This window comes from Orcinus orca, chromosome 10, assembly GCF_937001465.1.
Source record: "Orcinus orca chromosome 10, mOrcOrc1.1, whole genome shotgun sequence".
In the NCBI taxonomy this organism is placed as follows: domain Eukaryota; kingdom Metazoa; phylum Chordata; class Mammalia; order Artiodactyla; family Delphinidae; genus Orcinus; species Orcinus orca.
In genome coordinates, this window is record NC_064568.1 from 94,762,230 (window position 1) to 94,777,421 (window position 15,192).

Below are 15,192 nucleotides of genomic sequence, written 5' to 3' on the forward strand. Positions count from 1 at the left end.
AGTTCCTCTCATTTGCCGTGTGTGTGAAAAGTTAAGAATTGAAAACAGACAGGCTTACTCTGCTTAAACTGTGGGCTGTGAAGCAAGAAAAAGAGATATTTGGATAATAGAAGAAGAGCTGTGGAGATGGTCTTGATGGCAGAGCGAACAGGGTCTTTTCGGATTGCTCTGAGGTGAGACACCCTCAGTTGATTTAATAGTGGGTATGGCTCTTCATCAATTGGATGAAAGATGAACCTGAAGTTACCAACCACTGTAGGCTACTTTTGTGTTCTAGAACAAATCCCAATGTCCTACACAAACATGGCTCCTGGGACTTTTACTGTGTTACCTGAAACAAAAATTTCTAGGCGATTCAGTTAGCCCTTTTCCTGATTATCTTGATGGAACTATCTCCATGAGTTCTTAGGAGAAGTCAGAAGTAAACACTGGGCTCGGGGCTTCATTAGAAACAGGGAACCTTCGATGATAGGCTTCGATTATTCCACCATGTTTCCACTCACGAGGAAACTGGGGATATTTGTTGAATTTTTGTGAGGATGAGTTAAATCGTCCAGTTATCACCCCATTATTATGTTATTAGGCCGTATGTTTGCTGAGTGATTTCTGATCATTTTTATTAGTCTCTCTTTGCAAATACTTAAGGAACTTTCTGACAATTGAGAGAGCCATTTCAAGGTCTAGAAATGCAGGCTTACAGAATTCAAATGATTAACTCAAGATTGACCAAAAAACCGCCCAAAAATCCTGAAGAAAACTCAGGGTTCACACTCAAGGCTGCAATTACCATTGCAAAGGTTTCTGGAAGCTCCCATAATCACATTATACTTTACGTCATTAGAAATCATTCACCTGTCAACACTTAGATTTGCTCCTGTACCTGATTCTCAAGGTCTTGGAAGTTAACTGGAAATTCAAGGATTTGGCTACCTAAGAGAAGGGGGAAAAAGCCAAAAAAACAGACCCAAACACCTAACCTGGTTCTTCCTTGTTAAGTCCAGCTCAAAATAGGGCAAAATAAGTAAGTTCTCATGGAAAGACAGTGCTGCGTTGAGCCACTTCCTATGGGTACATTCCTGACTGCCAGTTTGTTTTAAGGGTGGATGTTTTTTGTTTGTTTGTTTGTTTGTTTTTTGTGGTACACCGGCCTCTCACTGCTGTGGCCTCTCCCGCTGCGGAGCACAGGCTCTGGACGCGCAGGCTCAGCGGCCATGGCTCACGGGCCCAGCTGCTCCGCGGCATGTGGAATCCTCCCGGACCAGGGTACGAACCCGTGTCCCCTGCATCGGCAGGCGGACTCCCAACCACTGCGCCACCAGGGAAGCCCCAAGGGTGGGTGTTTTTAGCAGCAGGGAAATCTGGCCGCTGGAGGCAAGAGAATGAAACGGAGGAGGAGGGTGAGGAGTGTGGAGAGACGCACTTTCAGGTGCACAAAACACGCCGCTTTCAGTCCACTTTCTCCCTCCTTGTCTGAGTCAGCCCCGTCCCATCCCATCCGCCGCTGGCCTTCCTGTGGGTCCTGGGTCTGGAGCTGGCGGAGGCTCCCACTCTTGCTCAGATGAAAGGACAAATCAGAAGGCACCTATCACAAGTCTATGAGCGGAGAAACAAAGGCCCTACCGCTGGCACCCTCCCACTAACGTGGGTCTTAATGGTAGGTTTAATTTCCTCACACTTGCTGAAAGGAAGGGAAAAAACTCAGCGGAAAAGAGCCCGGGTGTGGGCAGCGGCGGCGGTGGGGAAACGACAGCTGTCGTATTCATGGTTAATCAGGTGTGTCTGTCTTTGTGTCGCATCTGTCTGCTACTGTTGCCAGGCCACATGTGAAAGGGAGCGGACGGGAAGGGGCCGTTCGTGTTCAAAGGCAGCAGCACTGACCTCTGCTTCGTTCTCCTCGGGCTAGGAGAGCTTGTCTGTTTAACTTTCCCCATTGTAGGAAGCTGTAATTCTACTCTGTTAGCCCACCCTCACCATTTTGGCCTGACAGACGCAAGCTGCGTCTAGCATGCCATAAATCTGCTGGAAGAAGGAGGCCTCACCCCTCCTCCCGTGCTTCTCCTTTGGGATTCCATTTGATTTGTCAAATAGGACGAAACCAGAAAGAGAGAAACACGAGAACTGAGGGCATCTTGGTTCCCCTTCCACCTTAGACTGACCTAGACATTGAATGCACATTTTACCTAATGAGCTTTGGGGGCCGTCGGGCTCCCCTGCCCCGTGACCAGAACACCCGTTTGCTCCGTGTCTGTCTCACGAGTCCCACGCACGCATAGTGTTTGCATCAGACCTTAGTCACCTCCCTGGCATCAAATCCTCCCCCTGCTTCCTTCCATCGCCTGCCTCCCTCTCCACCCAGGCACAGAGGGACAAGGGCAGAGCGTGGGCGAGACTCCTGGGGGGGGTGACTTCTTGTTTGGTACGACAGCCCAGCCCTGCCAGATGGGACTCTGCCCTCCGGCACCCGGAGAAACAGCCGAAATGGAAAAGACCTCACCACCCACCTCGCAGTGCATGAGGCTTAGCGTCTCAGAGTCCAAAGGTCTCCAGCTGGAGGCTCAGACTGACACCCTCCTACCAGTGGTTCTGCGGGCTCCCATCTTACCGCTTTGAAGGTCCTTTGCTTCCAGCCTTTCTGCTTTGGGACCAACCCTTGTGTTTCTTGGAGTAAATGGGAGTCATCAGCATTTTCAAGACCAAGGGACTCTCGCTCACACTTTGACTTTCCTTGAGAATCAGCCGTCATGGACTCACAGTGTTCAGCTTGTCACTTCTGGTTTAAGCCACTTGTCAATACAGGCACTAACTTTCACCCCATCATGTTAATTTTTCTTGTGGGAAGGCTGGAGTTGGGCTCTACTGATATTGTGCTTTTGGTGGGGTGTGTGTGTGTCTCTCTGTGTCTGTGTGTATCTTTTTCATAATCAAAATTGTTACTTTCCCAGGGTGTGGCTTCTCATCAGCACAGCTGACTTTCCTCTGTCTCTGAGCCTGTATGGATTGCCCTGGCTGTTTTATTAACTTGTGACTTTGGGGTCAGGAAGCTTTTGTTTCCCTGATACTGAAGGAGTTTGGAAAACCATCCTACTGCCTTGTGCACTGCCTCTTCCCTCTGATATCTCCTGGATCTCCAGATTTTGGTGAAGTCAATAGGCAAATATGAAGCTCTTAATAGAAGCCTGGCACTCTGCGAGGCTCTCGTGAGGCCTTCTCTATTATCTTGTGAGAGACCAAGGATCATATGAATAAAGCAAGCAGTGACAAAGTAGGATGGAAAAAGGTTTTTAATAACTTAAAAGAAATAAAAGTCTAAGTTACACAAAGAAAAATGCACAATTCTAAGTGTACAGCTTGACGAATTATCACAAACTGAACACACTCATGTAACCACCACCCAGATCAAGAAACAGAACATTATTGCAGCTTCTTAAAGTTCTACACATACGGGGACCTCGTTATGTCTAAAACTATTCTTCTACAACAGAGTTTGGGACTGAGATTTAGTTCTTCATTATCTGGTCATAGAAGTTCAGTGACGGAAAGGCTCCCATTTGCTGGAAGGAATTTGCTCATGGCAGGATTTGAGTGTGACCTGGGTTGGCCTTCTGAGGTTGGGCTTTCGGGAGCCCAGGTGGGCTGCATGTGTGGTGCTCATGGCTCTGGAGGAGGACATAGAAGTTTCTGGCCTCCTTTTTGAAAAACACTGTGATAAAATATACATAATATAAAATTTACCATCTTAACCATTTTTAAGTGTACAGCTCAGTAGTGTTAAATACATTCAGATAGTCTAGCAATCAGTCTCCAGAACTCTTTTCATCTTGAAAATTGAAGCTCTATATTCGTTAAACAATAACCCCCATTCCCCCTTCCCCCAGCCCCTGGCAACCACTGGTCTACTTTCTGTCTCTGTGAATTGACTGCTCTAGGTACCTCATGCAAGTGGAATCGTACAGTATTTGTCATCTTCTGACTGGCTTATTTCACTCAGCATTATGTCCTTAAGGTTCAGCCATGTAGCAGGTGTCAAAATGTCCTGCCTTTTTTAGGCTAAATAATATCCATTGTATGTATAGATCACAGTTTGATTCTCCGCTCATCTGTCAATGGACTCTTGAGCTCTTGTACCTTTCGACTATAGTGAATAATGCTGCTATGAACATGGGTATACAAATATCATTTCAAGACCCTGTTTTGAGTCATTTTGGGTATCTACTCAAAAGTAGAATTGCTGCGTCATCTGGTAGTTCTGTTTTTTGAGGACCTGTCATACTGCTTTTTGTAGCGGCACCATTCTGGCATCATTTTCGCCCGGACCGTTTCCCCCTGAGCAGCCCCCTGGATGGCATTAGAGGGAGGTGGACGTATGGGTTGAGGTGGCGGCTGTTGTTAGGATGGTACTCTGGACTCTATAGGCGCCTGTCCTGGGGGCTTTAGAGCAGATGAGGCAGGAGAAGCTGGAGCCGTGGACGTTCATGGTGGACACTGGAGACCCCAGTGAAGAAAGCGGGAGTAATTTATTTTGCACAAAGGTAAATGCGTTTGCCTTAATTTGTGGGAGAATAGAGGGCAAGGGGGTTCTTGATTACTAGGTATTATTCAGAGGCGTAACACCTGTTCAGCGTACCACCTCCAAATTTTCTACGGGGCTTTAGTTGAAAGTGTTGGAGTATTTATAGAACAGAGGGTGAAGGAGAGGGAGCGAAGTAGCAGACACTGGCAGAATCGTGGAGGGCACACACTGCTTTCCAGTAAAGACTGTGCCGATAGTGGTGCTACCTGAATAAAAAGGCTGTCCTTGGGAACATGGGTGCTGCTGGCCCCTAATGCCAGAAGAACCCGTGTGTTGAATATTCAGGGGCTTCTTCAAGCAATTTGAAGTATTTCTGTTTTCTAAATCTTGTTGCTGTCTTGCGGGGGCCAGCCTAGCATTAACATGCATTTAAAGTGGGAGTTATGTGGATCACGTGGGTAGGGGCCTTCAGGACTGTAGATGCGGGGACTCATTATTATCACTAAAAGAACAGAAGTAAAAGATTTGCTTCTTCCAAATCCCTTAGCTTGGGCCCCCTCCCATTTCATCATGGAAAAAAAACCTCAGTCACGGTACATATTTTTTCTTAATTTTAAAAGTAGTGTATGGCTACCACCTAAAGTATCCACAGGAAAAAAATAAATGCCCTACTCCAAAGGGGAGCTGTTATTTAACCATTTGTTTCCTTTTCTCCCAGAACGTTTTATATACGTTAAACACCCACATATCTGCATATACACACACACATGCTTGAGGCGACACAGATTAGTTTCTACTTAGAGTCCAAACATTACTAACCAATACAGACATACAGATAATATATTGATGCAACTCTTTACCATTATAAACTGCTTTCACGTTTGTTGAATATCATCAAAATTATTTAAAGTTGGTATTATTCTCATTTGGCAGAAAAGAGGCTGAAGAGATTAAGACATTTGTCCAGATTTACACTACGTGTTGGAAATGGAATTAGGACAAGAATCCAGGTCTCTGAAGTAAACTCTAGGTACACCAGTCGTTCTCCTCCACCGCAGGATCTGTAGTGATCATTGGCGGCCAGATATCATCACCTTGCAGAAAGATTCAAAGAAGCTACCAATGCACCGTCTTCATAAAACTTACTAATCTCTCCACGGTGTCAATTTAGAAATTTCTTCATCCTATACTTGTGGATGAACTGAACTCATTTAAATATAAATAAAATAAAATAAGAATTGAGGTTATTACAATAGGCATAACTCCAATAGAATCTCAGGGAAGACAACTGTCAGTCTGGACAATATTTTTAGTGTTCACGGTGTGTGTGCACCAGCTCATTTATAACGTTGTTTTGATAGTGTACGTGCCTTGAACTTCTACTGCAGGGATTTATGAGAATTAAAGTGGAGTAATCTTGCTCAACTGAGTTTTACGTCAGGTAGCAAAGATGTCTTGACCTGCCTCTTTGATATAGAATAATAACGATTTTTTCCTGCTGACTTTATTTTTAAAAGTATATTAGTTAATTAAGAACCATTTACCGGGCTTCCCTGGTGGCGCAGTGGTTGAGAGTCCGCCTGCCGTTGCAGGGGACATGGGTTCGTGCCCCGGTCCGGGAAGATCCCACATGCCACGGAGCGGCTGGGCCCGTGAGCCATGGCCGCTGAGCCTGCGCGTCCGGAGCCTGTGCTCCGCAACGGGAGAGGCCACAGCAGTGAGAGGCCCACGTACCACACACACACACACACACACACACACACACACACACACAAAGAACCATTTACCTAGAGATATATTCTCTTCCTTACCAAGTACACACTGCAAACATGGTCATAGATGTTATGTAGCAATGGGAAGTGCTTCTGCGATTTTGGAGGTGTATTCTTTTAATTTTATCTCACAGTAGTTGTACAGGGAATTGTTGATAGTTCATGTTTTATTTCCTTTTGTTATAAAATCATCACAGTTTGCAAAAATAAAAGTTATGAGCTATGTGTCCTTTATTTCCTACTCCCTGTGAGAAAGGTTAAGATAGAGAAAGAACATTCCGTGATGGCCACTGTTGGTGGAGAAAATGATGCTGGAAACTGGTAGAAAAACATTTCTTCAGTACTGTACTAGATTCAGCTTCATGGGAGACAGAAATATAACAGGGCATGGAAAAGATAAAATTTATTGCTCTCTTACATAAAAGATGTTCAGAGTTGGCAGTCCATGGCTGGTGCAGTTCCTGCATGAGGTTTTCAGATATTCAGGTTTCTTCTAGTTCATTAGTCTGTCATTCTTAGAATGTAGCTTTTGTCTTTTATGATCTAAGATGGCTGCTAGAGCTCCAGCCATCATATCTGTGTTCCCTTTAAAGAGGAGGAACTTGCCAGAAATTCCATACAGTACTTCTGCTTATATCTTATTGTGTAAAGCTTGATTCTATGGCCACACTTAGCTGCAGGGTAGGCCGGGGAATATAGTATTTATTGTGGATGGCAATTAACTAGAATGAAAATTGAGATTCTGTTATTGAAAAGGGGAGAAATGGATATTGAGAGGAAAAGTGCATTCTTTGACACAGTTCATCCATTTTGCTTCCCAAATACCCATGCATACCTGTCTTCCACCTTCTTGTTACCTGGATTGCGATGATAACATCTGGAGCTTCAGAGCCATCTTGGACCAAGATGTAAACTTGGGAATGAAAGCCACACAGAGCAGAGAAACAAATTCAAGGCATATGAGTCCCTGGCACTGTGGAGTTGTAGACAGACCACCTCTAGACTTCTGTGTAGGAGAGAAATACACATTTGTTTTGGTTAAGACTTTTTTTATTTTCTGTACGCGTGCTCCCGTTGTGGAGCACAGGCTCCGGACGCACAGGCTCAGCGGCCATGGCTCACGAGCCCAGCTGCTCTGCGGCATGTGGGATCTTCCCAGACCGGGACACGAACACGTGTCCCCTGCATCGGCAGGCGGACTCTCAACCACTGCGCCACCAGGGAAGCCCTGATTAAGCCATTTTTTTTTTTTTTTTTTTGATTAAGCCATTTTTGTTAGGGTTTTGATAGTTGCATCTGAGCTTAATCTTAACTGGTACAAGTATAATATAGACTTATAAAATAGCTTTCATTTTAATAGACATCTCTCCAAAGAAGACATACCGATGGCCAAGAGGCACATGAAAAGATGCTCAGCATCACTAATTATTAGAGAAATGCAGATCAAAAGTACAATGAGGTATCACCTCACACCGGTCAGAATGGCCATCATCAAAAAATCTACAAACAATAAATGCTGGAGAGGGTGTAGAGAAAAGGGAACCCTCTTGCACTGTTGGTGGGAATGTAAATTGATACAGCCCCTATGGAGAACAGTGTGGAAGTTCCTTAAAAAACTAAACATAGAACTACCATATGACCCAGCAATCCCACTACTGGGCATATACCCTGAAAAAAACATAATTCAAAAAGACACATGAACCCCAATGTTCATTGCGGCACTAGTTACAATAGCCAGGACATGGAAGCGACCTAAATGTCCATTGGTAGATGAATGGATAAAGAAGATGTACATATGTACAATGAAATATTACTTAGCCATAAAAAGGAATGAAATTAGGTCATTTGTAGAGATGTGGATGGGCCTAGAATCTGTCATACAGAGAGGGAAGGGGGGGTGACATGAACTGGGAGATTGGGATGGAATGAATTGGGGATTGATGTATATACAATACCATGTGTAAAACAGATAGCTAGTGGGAACCTGATGTATAGCTCAGGGAGCTCAGCTCGGTGCTCAAGTGGTGACCTAGATGGGTGGGATGGGGGGAGGTGGGAGGGAGGCACAAGAAGGAGGGGATATAGGATATATATATAGCTGGTTCACTTCGTTGTACAGCAGAAACTAACACAACATTGTAAAGCAACGATACCCCAATTAAAAAAAAAAAAAAGATTGTATCTTATTCTGCCTGCCAGTGCGGGTGGACTGACCGTCTGCCCATCCATCCTGGCCCACTCTGTGCCAAGCATCAGGTATACAAAGATGGCTAAGATGTAGATCTTACCCGCGGGAGCTCCCATTCCAGCGAGGGGCAAACAAACCAATGCAGTAAAAGCACTCCAGCTGCTTTAGTAGAGAGAAATCTGTGTAAAGCAGAGTGGAGCCCAGGGGTATTTGTAATATTCTCTGCTGCCATCTTTAGACTGAACAAAACCCCAAACCTGTTATAAGTAAGTTTGGGGTGTTGACTCTACCATATTTTTCTTTATCTTTAACATTATCATCATGTTAATCATCTATAATTATTTCTTGAACATAGAAAATTTATTTGTTTGGTTTTTGTTTGTTTGTTTTGCTTATATTGGAAGGATGATGTTAGCAGATTAAACAGTAATTTTCCCTTGAGAAGTTTTCAGTATAATTGGAGCAGACTATTTTTACATAAAGCCAAAGATAGATTGGCTACTTATAACCTGCTCAAGAGGTAGTGAGCATTTTAAGTGAGAAGAAATGCATTTCCTTTTAGATTTTAGAGTAAGCCAAATCCTTATTCACTCGCTATTATTGGCATTACAGTGAATCATCACAGCACCTATGTGTTCCAAAGAGTTCTTATGTGATTTCTCACCGCAACTTCTGTTTTACAGATGAGGAAACTGAAATTCATTAGCATCTAGGCAACATGCCCAGGGTCAGGCCACTGGTAAACAGTGGAGATAGGATTTGAATTTAGGCCTGGACCCCTTCTTGTATTCTATTTGTGTGTCGGTAACAGCCTTCCTGTGGAGACTCAGCCGTGAAGGCAGAAGGAGGTGGAAGGTTGCAGGAAGCTGGAGAGGAAAAAAGGTTAAGCTCTTTTGAAGTTTTCCTGCTCAGCCAGGAAAACATTGCTGCAGTTATCAGGTAATTGAAGTGTCAGCGTGCCGCTGTCAGAAGGTCTCTGGGTGAATTTGTTCCTCTTGGCCTGTATGTGGCTGCGAAGTGAGCTGCACAATCACCGTTTTCAGGTGAAGAAACTCTCCGGCAGTCGATAGAAGCAACTGTACGAACATGCAAAATCAATGTCACTGAAGTTTTGCTTATGTTACTGCCTCCAACACTGTTTGATCCTTACATAAAAGAGGCATTTGTCATTTGACAGGACTGAGACTGCGAGATTGTGGAGGTTTCCCCCAGCTTTGTTGCCTGAATGTCTGCAAACTTGGTTTCCCTGTGTGTTTTCTCTCACTGCAAAGTCTCTGTCACCCTGGGGCCTCCCCTGTCCTTTGACTTTCGTGACTGTTCCGGCTCCTGATGAGTTTGGAGAACAGACCTAGATCATCTTCCCTCCGTTGGTAAAAGGAGGAACGCTAGACTTCTTGCCTTCATTTTTATCTCTAGCTGCTTCCATTTTCTTTTTCTTTCTCTTGTTCTTCCTGTAGTGACCACCTGGCTCCATGTATGTGTCCCTCCCCTTTCCTGCTACCCTCCTCCCTTTATCCTGGCCACCACCCAACCTCAAAGCTCACATCTTCTAGCACGAGAAATGGTGAGTTGTATGGAAAAGCCGTTCAGTGGTCCTCTGAATTGTCAGCATCTTAATCCCCTGATTGCCACTTAACTGCTGCCCAGACAGTTGGGAGGAAATAACCCGAGCCTTTGTTTTCTCAGTGACTAAATAGGTTTTGGCGTTGGTTAGTGGCATAGGTACCTTTGATCGGCTTTCATTTCCAGTTCTGGGACATGCTTTTTCTAGAAGCTTGTGCCTTTCACTCATAGGAGCTCAGCTGATAGACGACTTGTAAACATGTATTGAAATACTAGATCCTCCAGGTCATGTCTCATATTATAGACACTCAGAAGGAGGTGTCTTTGGTTTGTTGAGAGCATAGGAGTGTTGTTATAATATCTGTCACACTGGGAGGCAGTCAAGGAATCTTTTAGTAAAAAGTGATTGATCTTCCCTTCTCCACCCCACCCCTGCTTTGGAGATATTTTTAGAATTCCCCTTCTTCTCATTGCCCTGTAGAATCTCCTCAAATCACATGATCTTCCACTCCTGCTGTTGAAAATATTTCATTTTTTAACATAACATTTTAAAAAAGTAATGGATGTTCTTTTTTTTTTTTTTTTTTTTTTTTTTTTTGCGGTACGCGGGCCTCTCACTGTTGTGGCCTCTCCCGTTGCCCCGCGGCATGTGGGATCTTCCCGGACCGGGGCACGAACCCGTGTCCCCTGCATCAGCAGGCGGACTCTCAACCACTGCGCCACCAGGGAAGCCCTGGATGTTCATTTTAAGGGGATTAGAAAGTATACAAGACCACAAAAAATAAATAAACACCATCCATAGTGATGATAAGGCTGTCATGTTTTATCCTATTTCCTTTGTTTCGAGGGTGATAGAGCCTTTATTGGGGAATCATACACTTGCTGTTGTCACTGGAGACTTTGTCTGTCTTGTGAATGTGTTCTCAGGAAGGGAGAGGTGACCTGATTCCCTCTAAAGTGCTGGGATCTTCCGTGAGCCAGTGAACAGTAGCATTTATTCTTTTCGCTCAGTAGTCAGACACCAGCAATTATAGTGGTAGGCTGCTTAGGGGTCTGGAAATCAGTGTCTCAACCCACGGTGTCTACACTGGACGTGGGAAGGAATTTGTTAACTCATAATTGTTGAAATATCAAAGTTTTGAATAATTTATTTTGTTGGTGAATTACAACGCATTCCAGAGTGAGCCCCCTTAGAAATGCTGCTCCTAGATTCTTGCGTTCTAACTTACTTCCTTGAGTGGGAGAGGAAGGGATGGGTGTACACCTGGCCTGTGGGCATGCCTGTGGGGCTGTACTGGTGTGAACATAGTCTCGGTTGTGAGCTGGGTCAGAAGAAATATAGAGGTCCGCCATGAGAGGTCGCACCTCCACAGCTCACTTTGGGAGGATGTGGTTGATTTCCATTGGAGAGTGGCCTCCAGGACCTCTCTAGTTAATGGGGAGTAGGGAAAGAGGGTGGTGGTACAGAACGGGTCTGTGTACTTTTCGTCCCACCATAATAATCTGAGTTTCTGAAGCTGAGACGCAATTGAGATTATTATTATGTAATAAATGCCATGTGACGTGAACCTACATAAGCTATATTCACATATTGGCTATCAACAGAGTCAAAAATTTTTAGCAAGAAGACAGAAAAGAAAGGTCTCCTTCAGAAAAAATAGCTGAAATCTGTTCTCTTGATGCATTTCTGACAGAAGGCAAAAGGCTGACACTTATTTGGCGTCGGCCCCATTCAGTGGAAAGGGTCACCCAGGTTGTAGGGATTCTTGGTCCCTGCTGCATAGATTTCGTTGATCCGTTTTCTCCCTCTCTGAGTTTTGCAGAATCAACTCCTCCGTAGATTTTTTTTGTGGAGAATGGCTATGGTAGAACTAGAAAGCTCCTCGCTTTTGTACTGGACATGAGGACTTGCAAGCTTGCCCATTCTACATTTCTTCTGAACACAGGAGACCCAAATAGTCCCCCAGCTCTCCAGTTTGTGGCTGCAGTGACGGGATGGCTGCCCAAGTCCATGGGGGAAGGAATCACAGCTTTTGTTTTTACAACAAGATCTTTTTCAGCTTTCTTTCCGTGGGAACCAGTTGATATTCTAGTTTAAACTGCCCCTTGCTGTTTGTCAACCTGGAGGAGGAAAGTTGAAGGTCTTGTATTTGGGCATATATATATATATATTTTTTTTTAACCTCTTTTTTGGAGTATAATTGCTTTACAATGGTGTGTTAGTTTCTGCTTTATAACAAAGTGAATCAGTTATACATATGCATATATCCCCATATCTCCTCCCTCTTGCGTCTCCCTCCCACCCTCCCTATCCCACTCCTCTAGGTGGACACAGAGCACCGAGCTGATCTCCCTGTGCTATGTAGCTGTTTCCTACTAGCTATTTTACATTTGGTAGCGTATATAAGTCCAGTATTTGGGCATATATTTTTATACAGTGTTTATTTTTGCCTCATGACCTGTGAGGAATGGTAGGAAATTAGGCTCACATCATAGGCGTAGTGTAGTGGGCTAGATGGAAGGAAAGCAGACTCTGAGAGGCGGCTGTGTCCTCGAGGCTGTGAACATGGGGTTGTATGTCTGAGTAGGAAGCAGACCCTGCGCCGCAGGGTGGGGTGGGGATGGGCAGCTGGGGAGTGAGCGCTCTGATACAGGCGAGCAGAGCTTGTGCAGAGCAGAGGCCCTGGACCCACGGTTTTAGGTTATAAGGAGCAGAGAAGTCCTGCACACACGGGGAAGGAAGCAAGCAGAGGACGCGGAGGCAGCGGCAGGGAAAAGGTGCCTCTTTCATTCCAAAGCACCTCGCCCGGTCTCCTGGGGCCATCTCGCCCCTTCCCTGCTTTGGCCTCCGCTCCCTACCACAGCCTTTCCTGTGTCCTGTTCCACACCTCACGACTTTCGCTTCCTCCAGCCTCATTGGCTGCCTTGCCGCTCCCCCAAGCTGCTTCAGCTGCCGCCGCCGCGGCTGTGGCTGAGCCCACAACCCAGCTTCCTGCGAGGCCCGATGGGCCCATTGCTCACCGCACAGCGTCGTCTCCCTCTCGGCGCAGCTCCCCGGCCCCCGGGCGGCTCTCGTTTGACGCGGCTGCTGCTTCTCCCGTCAGGTGGAGGTGGAGGCAGGACCCTGTTCGGTGGAGGCGGCCTCTGAATCAGGCGTTTCCCCAGGCGAGCCGTGCCTCGAAGAAAGCCTGCGCCCACTTGCGCTCATGTCTGCAAGTTTTTCCTGAGCTGCTCTACATAATGGAGGGAAGAAGATTCAAGTTTCTGGGGGAAATCCTGGAGCAAGCTGGCTGCTGGGCCAGAGAGGGGCAGAGGAAAGAGGGTCACCCCGCAGTCCTGCCACCTGCCCCAGACTGTGGGGCTGCCAGGAGGAATCTGAGAACATAGCATGGAGTCTTCATTTGTGCTGATGTAGGTCTTCCCTCTGCGCCCCTGTCTTCGGTGCTTAGTGATTGTTTTGTAGCAGTGGGATTGAAGACAGGGGGTCACCAGGATGCAGCCCAGAAACAGGATGTGCAGGTATGGGGACCAGAAGCAGAGGGGCTGTCCCCCAAATTGGCTGAAATTGCAGGGAAGGTTTTGGACATTCAGTGGCCTAGAATTGGGTGGCCTAGAGGTTATAGGGAGGTTTCCTTAACCTCTAGATGTCATGTAAAAGGCAGGGTCTGGGTGTAAAAATGAGGTCAGGCACCGAGTTCCAAATGGCTGGATCAGAGGGAAAACTAGGAGACCAGAGTGGAGAGGCCAAGACTGCGCCCCCATGTGGCAGACGGGCAGAGCCAAGGGGGCCCCGGAGCTGCTGGCATGTGGGTCAGGACCTCCTGTACAGGGATGGACCTGCCAGTGGGTGGAAGGCATCCTTGAAGGACGCTTAGGTGATTCGGGAAAGGGAAGCTAGAGTTAATGGCGCGAGACCCAGACACCCAAACCCAACACAAGAAAAATTGCGTGCAGACGCACTCTCCTCCCTTTCTCTCTCGTGCCTCAGTGTCTCCGCACCCCTCTTGCCCTGAACCGTCTGTGAAAGATAGACCCTTCCTTGGAGAAGCCTTTATCAAAACTCAGCCTTGATAAGGCCATGGAAATGAATGAATGAACACTAAGGAAATAAACCGTGAGTGGATTTTTGAGACAGCTTCCACGTTGGTCACCTGCCTCCCTTTGACTGTAACAGAAGTCCTGCGGCTTAAAAACTCTGACTGCTGATTTGAAAATTTACCCCATGCAGTGACTGATAATAGAAGCTTTCAGGAATGAATAAAAAAGGGGGGAGGGGATGGCACACAAGTGCTGGGGAAACAAACGCAGGTTAAGGTTCTGTGTTGAGAAGGAGAATGATTAAAACTCTTGACGGTTCACCTTCCCATGCGCGGTGCTCAGAGGTCCAGGTTTCCCGGGTCTGTGTTACAGGCAGGCACACAGAGGCACAGGGCAGGAGAGGAGGTCTGCGCCCTCTCCAGTCCCTCTTGGTATCCTTATTTATTTAAAGAGGTGCAGTGACCAGGTCACCGCTGGTGGCTTATTCTGAACCAGCCAGGGGCAGAAAAGTGAGGCCTGGCCGTTCGCACAGGTCTGTCTCCAGTTGCTGCAGCTCTGTCTCCGCCTGCACTTGCGCATTCTCCGAAGAGGGAAGGTGCTGCCTCATTTTTCCCTGTTCGCCTCTGAAGCAGCCTCTCCCTCACTTGGAGTCTTTCCTCAGGCGAGAGCCCTCTTCTGGGTCCTCGGCTTGGTTAGTTTTTCTTAGAAGCCACCCAGTGGTTCTGATCTTAATGGAAGGGTGTCAGATGGCACCTCGTTTATGCTGAGCTTGAGGCTGAGGTGAGGGCTGTGATCTGTCCTGTTCGCTGTTGTCAAGGAAGGGAGGGAGGGAGGGAGGGAGGGAGGGAGGGAGGGAAGGAAATTATACCAAGTATCACTTATGATGCATCCTTAGTGAACCGATCAGCATTAGTTTTAGCAGACTGGAGGGACTTTATAGTCTAGAACAGCAAATTCTAAAATGCAGCTGCACGGTCAAAACACTTGAAGAACTTTAATACATACTGATGCCTGGGACCCATTCCCCGAGATTCTGACTCAGTTGGTATATTAGTTTCCTGGGGCTGCCATAGCAAAGTTCCTCAGACTGGGTGGTTTAAACAACAGAGGTTTATTGACTC

General features: G+C 46.2%; 2 long non-coding RNA genes across 9 annotated transcripts in view; one reads left to right on the plus strand and one right to left on the minus strand.

Annotated features, from left to right (window-relative positions):
• The window catches only part of LOC105748168 (uncharacterized), a 629,731-nt gene that overhangs the window by 301,232 nt on the left and 313,307 nt on the right, over positions 1 to 15,192 (plus strand). The window lies entirely within an intron of this gene.
• Positions 2,125 to 13,404, minus strand: LOC125965681 (uncharacterized). The gene is made up of 3 exons (XR_007479907.1): positions 13,055 to 13,404; positions 6,055 to 7,288; positions 2,125 to 3,700 (listed from the first exon to the last, which is right to left on the minus strand). It is a non-coding gene; the product is annotated as an uncharacterized LOC125965681 (long non-coding RNA).